We start from the raw sequence: 12,131 nt of genomic DNA, 5'->3' as shown, positions 1-12,131 counted from the left end.
CTGCAAACCTAAGAATACACTGAGGTAGCTGTGGAAGGTACAATATACATAATGAGTCCTGCCACACCCCAGAGAAGAAGAGGAGGAGGAGGAGGAGTTTGGACTTGATACCCCGCCTTTCACTCCCCTTAAGGAGTCTCAAAGCAGCTCACAATCTCCTTTCCCTTCCTCCCCCACAACGAACACTCTGTGAGGTGAGTGAGGCTGAGAGACTTTAGGGAAGTGTTACTAGCCCAAGGTCACCCAGCAGCTGCATGTGGAGGAGCGGGGAAGCAAACCCAGCTCACCAGATTACGAGTCCACCGCTCTTAACCACTACACCATGCTGGCTCCCATGTGGTGGCATTGGGTGGCACCCTACTGAGGGGGCAGAGGCAGCAGTGTGCAAAGGTAACAGGATGTCTCAGGAGATGTGTGTAAAGATTTATGATGTGGCAGAGAAGTTGGCAAGCCCACTGATGACAACCCCTCCTTCTGATTCATGTGGGTGCGAAGGATATTGCCAGACATAGCCTTTAACATATAGCAAGAGACTATGAGACTCTAGGCAGGAAGTCTGACCTACTGGGAGACTGAGAGCCTCATTCCTCCCTCTCTCTACCTGGCCTAGGATGGGGCCTGACAGGCTTCTGCTGCTGCTGCTGCCGCTGCCCAACAAGGACTGGGGTATTTGGGGGATAGTTTTGTTGGGAGTTTTTGCTGTTATTGATATAAAAAATTTTGTATCTTTATTTTCACGTGGAAGTTGTTCAGTTTGGTTATGTAGTTTTTGATGTGTTTTATTTATTTTTATGACTACTTTGCTATGTTTGTAACTGTAAATCTTTCCATATTTTAAGCCGCCTTGAGCATTGTTTTGACTGATGATGATGATGATGATGATGAAAGGCCTTGGGGCACAGGTGGTTTTCCTATGATTCCTTCCTGTTCAAGGTCATGGCCCAGGAAGTTGGGTGTAGTATGGAAGCAACAGTATTCTCCCTACCCACACCTACTCCCCTGAAAATAAATACCTCCACTTAGTGGGATCAAGTTCCCCTTTCCCCTATTCAGCTGAGCATTCTCTGCTGGAAATGTGCAGCTCAGCACTCATATTTTCTACCCTTTCGGACGGCAACATCCTTTTCCTGTGCTCCCATAGTTTGATCAGTAAAGTTTGCTGCTCAATCCATCTTCCACCTGCCTTGGCTGGCTTGTTTGTGTGAGATTCCCTCTTAGCAGGGACATTTCTGAGCAGTTCTTGTAACCTACCTATCCGTAAACCTAATCATCACTTATAAATCAGAATTTTGACTGAAAGTAAAAGAAGGATTTTATAAAGTAAGATCATTATTGTATAACCTCAGTGCTGTAAATCAGTCAGTTGTACCCTAAAATTGCAAAGTGAAGATCCGTAAATCACAACACTTTTTATTATTATTATTCTTTAGGAATCTCTCGGCATGATTTGTAAATCTGTTGTAGAATTTGTAAATCCAGATTGGGGTATGTAAAACCATTCCGTGGCTTATAAATCAGCAGAATGTTTTAGCTAAATCTAATGCTTAAAATAATGATTTCTGAATCAAAACTTTTGGTGGAAGATTTACTGGTGAGTTTTATAAATCAAAAGCAAGATATATAACTCAACCCCCGAGAAGTGCGGATTTATAAATCCAACTTATAAATCATCAGTGGGGTGTTGGGGTGGAGTTCATGTTTTACACTAAATAATATTTCACAAATGGCACCTCGTACATCATGCAATTGCCACAAATCTTTTACATGGGAGTCAGTGTACATGATGTGTGACTGAAGAAAAATAAATAAGTTCTGTAAGTTGGATGCAACAGAATGGTTAAACATTTAACCTGTGCTCCCCAGACAAGGCTGAGCTCCTACTTGGGATGCGATGTCGTGGATGCAACTTCAGGGCTTTGAACATCAGCAGTAGAGGATATTTATTTATCTAAATCAGTGAGAGTCAGCATAATTCATAAAGCTGGCAATATCTGCAAAACAGAAAATCTGTTCAGGAATATGAGGCATGCTTCAGATAAAAACTGGGGTTCATCAATGGGAAGAACAGGAAGACAACTGGCCACAGAGGAAGGTCCAATGGAAATGAACATGCCTTTAGAAAGAACCCTCTTCTTTTCTAAAGTTTGTGCTTTCAAGTGGCACCTATCTGGATAAAAGCCTAAGAAAGGCCTGCTGGATCTGGCCAAAGAGGACCCATCTAGTCCAGCATTGTATTTTCACAGTGGCCAACCTGATGCATGGGGGAAACCAGAAAGCAGGATTTGAGCACAAGAGCACTTTCCCATCTTGTGGTTTCCTGCTCTGCCTAACTATAGCTGTATAGTTAGGCAGAGACAGGCAACTGCCTTAGGCAGTAGAAGCTTGAGTAGTGAGTGGTGGGAGAGTGTTGGAGGTAGTGATGGGGGGGGGGGATTCAATTCAGTTTGCATTTTAAAGGTGGACCTACCCAATTCACACTTTCGGAAACACTCTGCAAACCGAAATGCAACTATCCTTCTAAATGTGCACTTTACTGTTGGGCTACGACTCCTGTCAACCCTGCTCATGTTGCCTGAGGCTCATAAGAGAGATAGTTCAAAACCTCTGGAGGATGTCAACTTGGGGAAGACTTGGTCTATACACTTTGCAGACTTCTGATCCTCCAAAATAGTTCTTCTTCTATCACCCATTCTCCAGTTCCAAGTTCCTTCCCATACAAATGCCAAAGTTAGCGTGATGCAAGAGAAACTCTTCCATGCTGGAGCCCAACTTCTTAAACGTATGAAATGTATTAATGGCAGTGAAGCGTTGCGATGATAGGTTGGTTTCCTCCTGATTTCACAAGGGTCCCAGTTGACCGAAGAAGCTATCCTGGCCCTTTCTCCCATGAATTATAATCATAATCATTATCTAGAGTAGCTATTAATAATCCATATAATTGCAACATTATTTCTTCAGATGTCTCCCATGCACACATTTTCAATTAGTTTTAAATGTATGGAGAGATTTTGAAGCCTCTGAGTTTTCATTATTAAGATCATTTGGGCCAAATAAAAAATCTGGCACTGGCAGCTAAGTTTATTAAAAATGGCTTTTGATAAATGAAAACAACAAATGCGCTTTGCATTTGAATGGCAAGAGCCCGCAATGATGAAACACAACCAGAGGACTCCATTGTGGAGTCAGAACTCTGCTTTATGGATGGTGGTGTCAAAGGAACCTTGGCAATTAATCTCATTTCACTGGCTAACACCCCAAGCCTAGCATCTCTACTCAGAAGTAAGTCCTATTGAATTCTAAAGGGCTTAACTCTCAGGAAAGTAGGGTTAGGACTTCAGCCTAATTAGAAGCTAAATTCCCATCTGGAAGCTAAGTTCCAAACATGAAAAATTTTCAACTGGTGCCTCCAGCATGTAGGAGAGGCTTTATTTGAAATCTTATGGATCCCAGTCTGTTTTATTCATTCAAAATATTTGCAAACCATTTTCTAGAGTCAAACTGCAATGTACTTCAAAAATAATGTGGTTTCCAGCAACTGGTATTTGAAAACATTGCTTCCTGTGACTCTGGAGGCAGAGCATAGCCATCAAGGCTAGTAGCCATCAATAGCCCCCTCCTCCATGCACCTGTATAATCCTCTTTTAAAGTCATCTTGGTTGGTGGCCCTCACTGGCTCCTGTGGGAGAGAGTTGCACAGTTTAACTATGTGCTGCATGGAGAAGGGCTTTCTTTGATATCTCCTGAACCTTCCAATAGTCTTTTCTTGCTTGCTTCACATCCAAAATGCTATGTACACTGATGGTGCTATATTGAAACCACCTCCTTAGATTTAAATGTAAATCTACAGCCTTGATTGAAAGTTCTATTCATTCATATATATATATATATATATATATATATATATATATACACACACACACACACACACACACACACACATATATATATATATGAATGATCAAAAGAGTTCTTTCAGATTACTCTTATACTCTTATATTAATATGATTTTTTTTAACCTCCCATGGCAACATGACGTACTATTACTTAAACTCGTTTAAACTATGAGCACAAGCGACTGTGTTCCATCCAATTTTGTACCCATAATATGCTTTGAACATGTCCACCTTTGCTAACAGCCTTGGACTCCTTCCTGGCCTTTTCCACTTCTCCCTACTTGTAATTTTCACCTTAAACGAATATATCATTTTGCACAATCAGGGAAGATGACTTTCATTCCATTTGCTCTTTTACAAAGAATGCAGTTAGTAGAGACAGATCCCCCCCCTTTGCATTTCCAACCCTCCCATTGCCTTGCTCTAAAGACAGGAAATGGATACACACACCGTCTCTATATAATAATGCATCAAAAATATATTCATTGTCTTGAATTTCATTCATCTCTCTGTGTGTCAACATTTCTCACTGAAGTCCTGCTTCATTTGACAAGCAGGATTTATATGGGTTCCCCCTTTCCTCCTTTTCGCACCACATGCATTCCACTTTATAAGCGCATACACACACACATCCCTCATTAAAAAGTCTTTCATTTCCCAATTTCCCCAACAATTTCATCCAGTGCGCAACAGTATTTCATTTCATGTAGGATTCCATCACTGTCTGTTTTTAGCACATAGTTAAACTATGAAATTTGCTCCTGCAGGAGGCAGTCATGGCCACCAATCTAGACGGCTTTGAAATACAGCTGAAGAAATTCAGGAGGAGAGGGCTGTCAATGGCTAATAGCCATCATAGCTATGCTCTTTGTTCATGGTCAGAGGCAGTAATACTTCTGAATACCAGTTGCTGGAAACCGCGATACGGGAGAGTGTTCTTGTGCTCAAATTCTGCTTGTGGGTTTCCCACAGGCATCTGGTTGGCCACTGTGAGAACAGGATGCTGGACTAGATGGGCCATTGGCTTGATCCAGGAGGCTCTCTCTGTGTTCTTATGTTCACAAACTTCAAATGGCCAACGAATCACAGGGGTTGGTGCTGCACACTTCTGGTTCCTGAGAGGGCTTTGAGGTCTAGGCCCACCTGGTCCACTGTAGCTCAGCAGGTTTTATCCCACCTCAGCTTCTGATGCTTCTGGTGAAGAACCCCTGACAGAGCAATGCAACAAAAGCAGACTCTGTTGGGGGATCCCCAACAGTCTATTTCTCAGCAAGATCCAATTCTCATCTCACTCCTTTGATTTTGAAACCCTGACACTTGTCAGAAGCGTGCAAACATTTGACTTCACCGCATCTACCAATTCTGGCACCCCATCCAATAAAGTGATAATGCGTTGGGAGAGCATTATCCCATTACACGTTCATAATTTGAAAGAACTATGGGGAAAGACAACCGGCGAAAAATATTGGCAACGCGAGTTAATGAAAAGCTCACATTTTCTAACTACTGTTTAACTAATTAAAATTGAATTAAAGGAATATAGCATTAACTATGTCAACTGTTTTGCATTAAAAAGTTGTTAAATATATCATGCTGTTTGTAGGCAGATTTTTGCAACAGCTAATTGTGAGAAATAGTCATGTAGTATCTAATTGCATAACTGGGTAGCGTATAAAATTCACAATTAGGTGAATTATATTTAGTAAAATATGTTCAAATACATTGTTTTTTAGATTGTGGGGTTTTATGGAAGCATAATGGAATCCAAGCACATTTTTAATTACCTAATTATTGCCATTTTCCAAGTCCACTTACACCATAATTGGTCTTATTTTCATAGTCCAAGCTTGGAAAGGAGAAGCTCCATTTAATTACGCTGAATCCGTTTTACCTGCATAAAGGAATTCTCTTTTTTATATCAAAATGTTACCCAACCAGAAGCATTCAGTCTTCAGTCTTTCATTACTACCCTATTATTTGTTTTGCAAAACTGGTCACCAAGACACACACACAGACAGACAGATAGACACACACACACACACACACACACACACACACACACACACACACCAGTTTTCAAATACAGTTTTGGGTGCTACACCAAATTCCCAATTAATGCCCATATTTCTGAAGTGTTATGTGCATGTCAGCTGAATGTCTGCTTATTGTCCAGGACACCAGCTATACCCCAGGCTTAGCCAATATGAAATGTTGTAGAAACACTGGAAACTGCCTTCTGCTGAGTCAGAGCTTTGGTCCATCTAGTTCAATAGTTATCTGTACAGACTGGCAGCTGCTCTCCCAGGTTTCAGGCAGGCGATGGAGATGCCAGGGATCAAACCTGGGACCTTTTGCATGCCAAGTAGGCATTCTAATGCCAAAGTTGGTGGCTTTCCCCCTGAAATGAATATTAACCCACTCAAAAGTGGCATTGAGCTTAGTGGATAATCGGGCAATTAACACCCAGGGTGATCTTAAAGATAAGAGTGGCTCCATGTTTTCTTCCTCGCAAACAAAAGCATGCACAGCCAAGGAGTCGTCATCCTGCTCATCCTCTGGAAACAACTCTGCTTCTGAAATTTCCTCGCCTATCAGTATTCCTGAGCAATCCAACAGCTGTCAAAGCTCAGTGTCTAGAGGCATGTTCCAGGGCATAAGCGAAAAGGGGTTTTTTATCAGCCTTTCAAGTTGGGGCATTCTGACTGGGGAACATAGGATGAGCCTGAACTGGATCAGGCCCATGGCCCCTCTAGGTCCATTATCCTGTTCCCACAGTGGTTAGCCAGATGCCTGGAGGAAGCCAGATAGCAGGATTCAAACACAAGAGGACTATCCCCTCCAGGAGTTCCCAGCAACTGGTATTCAGAAGCCTCACTGCCTCTAACTCTGGAAGCAGAGCAGAGCCAAGATGACTAATAGCCATCAATAGACTATGAATTTGTCCAGTCTTCTTTTAAAGCCATCCAGGTTGGTGGCCATCATTGCCTCCAAGATCACATGAAAAAGTGTGGAGGAGCAAAGCTTTGCACCTGCAGCCTTCAGGCCAATTTTGCCATAGCAGTGCAGGGACCAAATGCATCCTGAATCCAGAATCAAAGTGGACCTACTCAGCTTCCTTACCTATAATTTCGGTGTATCCCCATACCCACCAGCTCTTTCACACAATGTGAAAGCTGCTCCTGAAAACAGCTAACTGTGGTGCTAACTAGCTAGCTTCTTTTTCTTTAATAAAAGAACTGGTTTGGCCAGCTTATTCTTATACATTTTGCCCTCCACAGTTACAGGGGCACAAGAATGGGAAGGGGCTCAGGATGCAGAATGACTCCCCCTCAAACTCAATACAGTTCTCCAACTTGAATGGAGCTTCTTCTTTTTTTCCTTTTAAAAGGAATCTCTTGTTTTCTTCATCTTCCATTTGCCTTTCGTCTGTTGTTTCCCTTTCGTCTTTAGTAAGTCTTTTCTTCCTAGAGTCTTATAACGCCCACTGTTCACATTCTACCTGCAGTGGGAATGAATGAGTTAACCCCCAAAAGAACTCAGCAACCTGGGGGGGGGGGGGAGTGAGCTTTTTAGTTTCCAATAAAAATGTCAAAGAGATATGAATAGCAATAAATGGCTCAAAAATGTTTAAATTGAAGGAAAACAATTGAAAATGGGCATAGAAATAGAATGTTTAGCTAACCAAGCTATAATACCCTTGTTATTTTAATCAGCTCGGGGAAGTAATTGAGCTTCATGCAGGAGTATACTTTTATGTTTTAATGTATAGCCTTTTATCTTTCTCAAAGCAATTCTGAAAAGGCCTTCTTCCATGGTAACATTTCAGAATGGCAGTCTTTATACTTTTGCATAATTTCATTACATGCAATGTGCAGCCGCATCCTAAGAAGGCTTAACTCTGAAGGAGGCCTCTCTGGGTGGAACAGGACACTTGGGTAAGCAGGTTGAAGATTTCAGCCTTGGCTTGGAAGGGTTACATTTAATGTCTATGGGATGCTGGTTTGAGAGTGGTGCTTTGTAAGGATACCATATTTAAAACTGACAGAAGAAATCACTTCCAAGTGATTCTGTAATTTCGTGTGCAGGACAGGTACTGCATCCCTCACCTCCAAACAACTACAGTGGTACCTTGGGTTAAGTACTTAACTCGTTCCGGAGGTCCATTCTTAACCTGAAACTGTTCTTAACCTGAAGCACCACTTTAGCTAATGGGGCCTCCCGCTGCTGCCGCACCGCCGGAGCACAATTTCTGTTCTCATCCTGAAGCAAAGTTCTTAACCCGAGGTAATATTTCTGGGTTAGCGGAGTCTGTAACCTGAAGCGTATGTAATCTGAAGCGTATGTAACCCGAGGTACCACTGTATAGTGTAGACAGCAAAGATTCAGGATGGATAAAAGAATGGACTTCTTCGAGCAGTGCATAAACTATGGAACTCTCTCCCACAGGAGGCAGTGATGGCCACCAACCTAGATGATTTTAAACAAGGATTGGATAAATCCATGCTGCAGTGGCTTTTCACCATGGTTTATCAATGGCTTCCAGCCATGTAAGCTATGCTCTGCCTCCACAGACAGAAACAGCAGTGCTTCTGAATGCTAGTTACTGGGAACCACAGGAGGGGAGAGTGCTCTGGTGGTTGGCTCCTGTTTGCTGGTTTTCCCCTGGGGCATCCTCTCCTTTCCAAGGCTTTTCCCATGCAATCGGAGACTGCACCTGTGTGCAGCCTGTTCCTGCTCCATCCGTTTCAGCCCTCTTCTGGTTCTGGGGAGACAGGGCAGAGAGGGGAGGCTGTCACAGCAGGAGGGGGAGACACCTGTGACTCTTCACCACCCTTCCTCAACTCTTGGCCTCCCTCTCCCACTTACCAGCTTCAACTGCTGTCTCTGATTCTGGACTTCTCTCTGCCACAGACTCTTCCAGCTCACTAAGCCCTGTTAGCTCTTCAGCTTCAGACACCTCCTCTTCTGAGTTTTCTCCTTCTTCTCCCTCTGACCACTAATCATTGTCCAGCTACCATTCCCCATGCTCTGAGCCTTCTTCCCCTGGTGGTTCCCCAGCTGGTTCTCCCACCATTCCTCTGCATCCAACCAGCCCATGACACAATATGAGAATATGGCCTGCTGGATCAGCCAAAGTGGGGTGGGGGGAATCTAGTCCAGCATCCTGTTGTCATAGTGGCCAACCACTAATGTTCAGAAGCATTGCTGCCTCTGACTATGGAGGCAGAGCATAGCCATTGATAGTCTTTACCTATATGAATTTGCCTAATCTTCTTTTAAAGCTATTTGTTGGTGCACATCACTGACTCCTGTGGGAGGAAGTTCCAAAATTTAACATTTTCTAACTGCATAAACAAGTCCTTTCTTTTCCCTGTCCTGAATCTTCCAACATTCAGCTTCATTGGATGCCCATGAAATTCTCGTGCAGCCTACATTTTCCAGGACTGACTTGATATAAATGTGGAGTCGTTCAGTGGTTTATGCAATTCCTCTGTGGAATACAAAAACAGTGGAGCAACCTGAGACACAACCACGTGGTCCATAAAGGTGATAGCATGGCCTAAACTTCAGAAACAGATTTCTTTTCCTGAGATGATGAAAATCTTGTGGTTTACCCACAAGGTTATTAGGAAATTAAATATTATCAGACTACTCTTGATGGAGTTAATTGGAAAGTCAAATGCAGAATTCCCTAATCAAATTTTTAAAGGCAGTACTTTTGGATGGATATATATATATATATATATATATATATATATATATATATGGGGTGTGTGTGTGTGTGTGTGTGTGAATTAGAAAACTGCATATTTTCCTATTGTGATTAGCAAAAACACCCCCCCCATCATAAATCATAGTAAATGTGGTGAAGTGCCCTTGATATATATCCACTAGTGGTCTCAAGGTATGGTACTGGTTAATCCAGAGAGAAAAAGCACATTTTCCCCATTCTGCTCTACTGACCTTTTGCTTAGCTTTTTGCTAATGTCATTTTCACTCTTGGTTGGGCTTTGCTGACAGTTAGGATGGCTTCTTTATGAAGATCCTGAGATAAACTAGGGCCATGCATTCATTCACATAACACATACAAAAAAACCCTCTTCTCTGTTCCTCCTCTGATATAAAATATTCCTGATGTAATCAAGAGAACATCAAAATCCTATAGAGTGCCCTTGTTAATCCTGTTGCTTCCTACTTTTCCTGTGTGTGTGTGTGTGTGTGTGTGTGTAGACATAGAATCATAGAAATGTAGAGTTGGAAGGGACCCAATGGTCATCTAGTCCAACCCTCTGCAATTCAGGAATTGCAAGTAAAGAATCTTTAACAGATGGTGATCCACACTCCCTTTAAAAACATCCAGTGCTGGAGAGTCTACCTAAGGACTTCATTCCAACAGTGATTAGTAACAAATATTAAAACCAGCTTCAAAAATGGTTGCAATAGAAATACATTCATTGCTGTTTTCTTTTCTTTTTTCTTTTAAAAGAAGGAACAATTCCAACTTATGCTGTTCTAATTCTGGCAGTCCCCCTTCTGCCCCCTCTCCCATCGATAATAACCAATGGTACCTAATTTTAAGCACAATTGCTATGGCCATATCGCCACGACAATATCCTTCTGTTCCTAAGGTGCAATTAAAGATATGCCTGGATGTATAAGGCTTTATCAATATAGCCGAAGAATGCCAAAGAGACACATTGAGGAAGGATTTGGCTCAGCAGTTTCTGTAGCTGTATGGGCATTGCAGAATTACTTCGGTGCTTTGACAAAACCTGTCGGTTAGGCACTTATATACAGGGTCGTTATTAGAATGGGGATGCTATAGACATTCTCCTCAACCCACCTTTGCCCCTTAGTGACTGCAGGACCTTCCAACATTCAGCTTAACTTGATGTCCATGAGTTCTGGCATTATGAGAGAGGGAGAGAAACTTTTCGGCACCCCCTTCCTCCATGCCATGCAATTGATTTGGGGCGGGGGGGGGGGGGAGAGAACAGGAGCATCTGAAACTTTTCGGGGAAACATCACTGGCATCATCAGAAGTTGTTTGACATAGGGTTGTGTGCAGTGTTAGTGCCACTCAGAGTAGACCCATGGAAATTAATGGACATGACTCACTTTGTTCCATCCATTTCAAGGGGTCTACTCTGAGCTGACCTTGCTTGGTGCAGCGCCCTACCTCTAGGAACTTCTGGTTAAGGACATGGCATGAAGTGGGACTTGATCTCCAAACTGATGGTGATTCTATTGGAAAACTCTTCAGGAGAAGCTTTCACAGCAGAGTGTGGAGACGCTGGAAAGAAAGAACCACAGCGTTGCACAGTTAGAAGGTATCGCCAAGGAACATTTAGTCCAACACCCTGTGGCTGCCAACTTCAGCCATGCACGGGCTTTAAATCTCCAGGGAATGGACCCGAGTGAAGCCAACCTGCCCCCTCCACCGGCAGTGGCCCACTCCCATGCCCTCTCATGATTGGCCAATTGTGTGAGCTGGCAGAATCCACTTCCTGGGTGCCAAGATCAGTCCAGGGGCATCCTTTGCTGCCTAGAGGGCAGGGCCTTCACAGCCGGGTCATGGCAGGAGGGAGGAGCGTCACTCTGCAATGATGCCCACCTAAGAGGGTGAGTGGGCTTCCCTCAGTCTCAGTTGTTCATGTTGACCTCAATGGCAGGGATCTGAGATCCAAGCCTCCGCCTCCCAGAAGCAGGCAAGCTGTGAAATCTAGGGCAGAGACGACTAACCTACCGCTGTTCCCTTAGGTTCTTTAAGTGCTGATAAATGTATTTAATTCTATTCCGCTCAGGTTAGCCATCAGCTTGGTGATATCGGGCTGTAGAGAGCCATTTGGCCAGCCCTGTCATCTCACACCTTAATGAGCACTGAAGGCGCACCGAGTAACTGGATATTTCACTTTGGATCCTGCCTAGCAGTTCATTATATAAAATCCTGCATATAGTTAAATTAGCAGCATGGCTGACAAGACGGTGACACAGCTTAACTTATTTTTAAAATTGCTTAACTTTATCGTTATATGGAGCCAATTGTCTGAGTATTTATAGACAAAAATGAGCCACCATCGAAGTGCATGGTGAATATGAGTTATATATCAGAGCCTGTGCCCGCCTCTGTTCCAGGACTTTGAGGCTAATGTTGTTATTATTGTTGTCGTTGTCATCGTCATCATCATCATTATTATTTTCCCAGCATTAAAACACAAAGTAGGGCCTATACAAAAA

Source organism: Podarcis pityusensis, assembly GCF_964106645.2.
Source record: "Podarcis pityusensis genome assembly, chromosome: 8".
Classification (NCBI taxonomy): Eukaryota; Metazoa; Chordata; class Lepidosauria; order Squamata; family Lacertidae; genus Podarcis; species Podarcis pityusensis.
Note: the sequence above shows the minus strand (reverse complement) of the source record.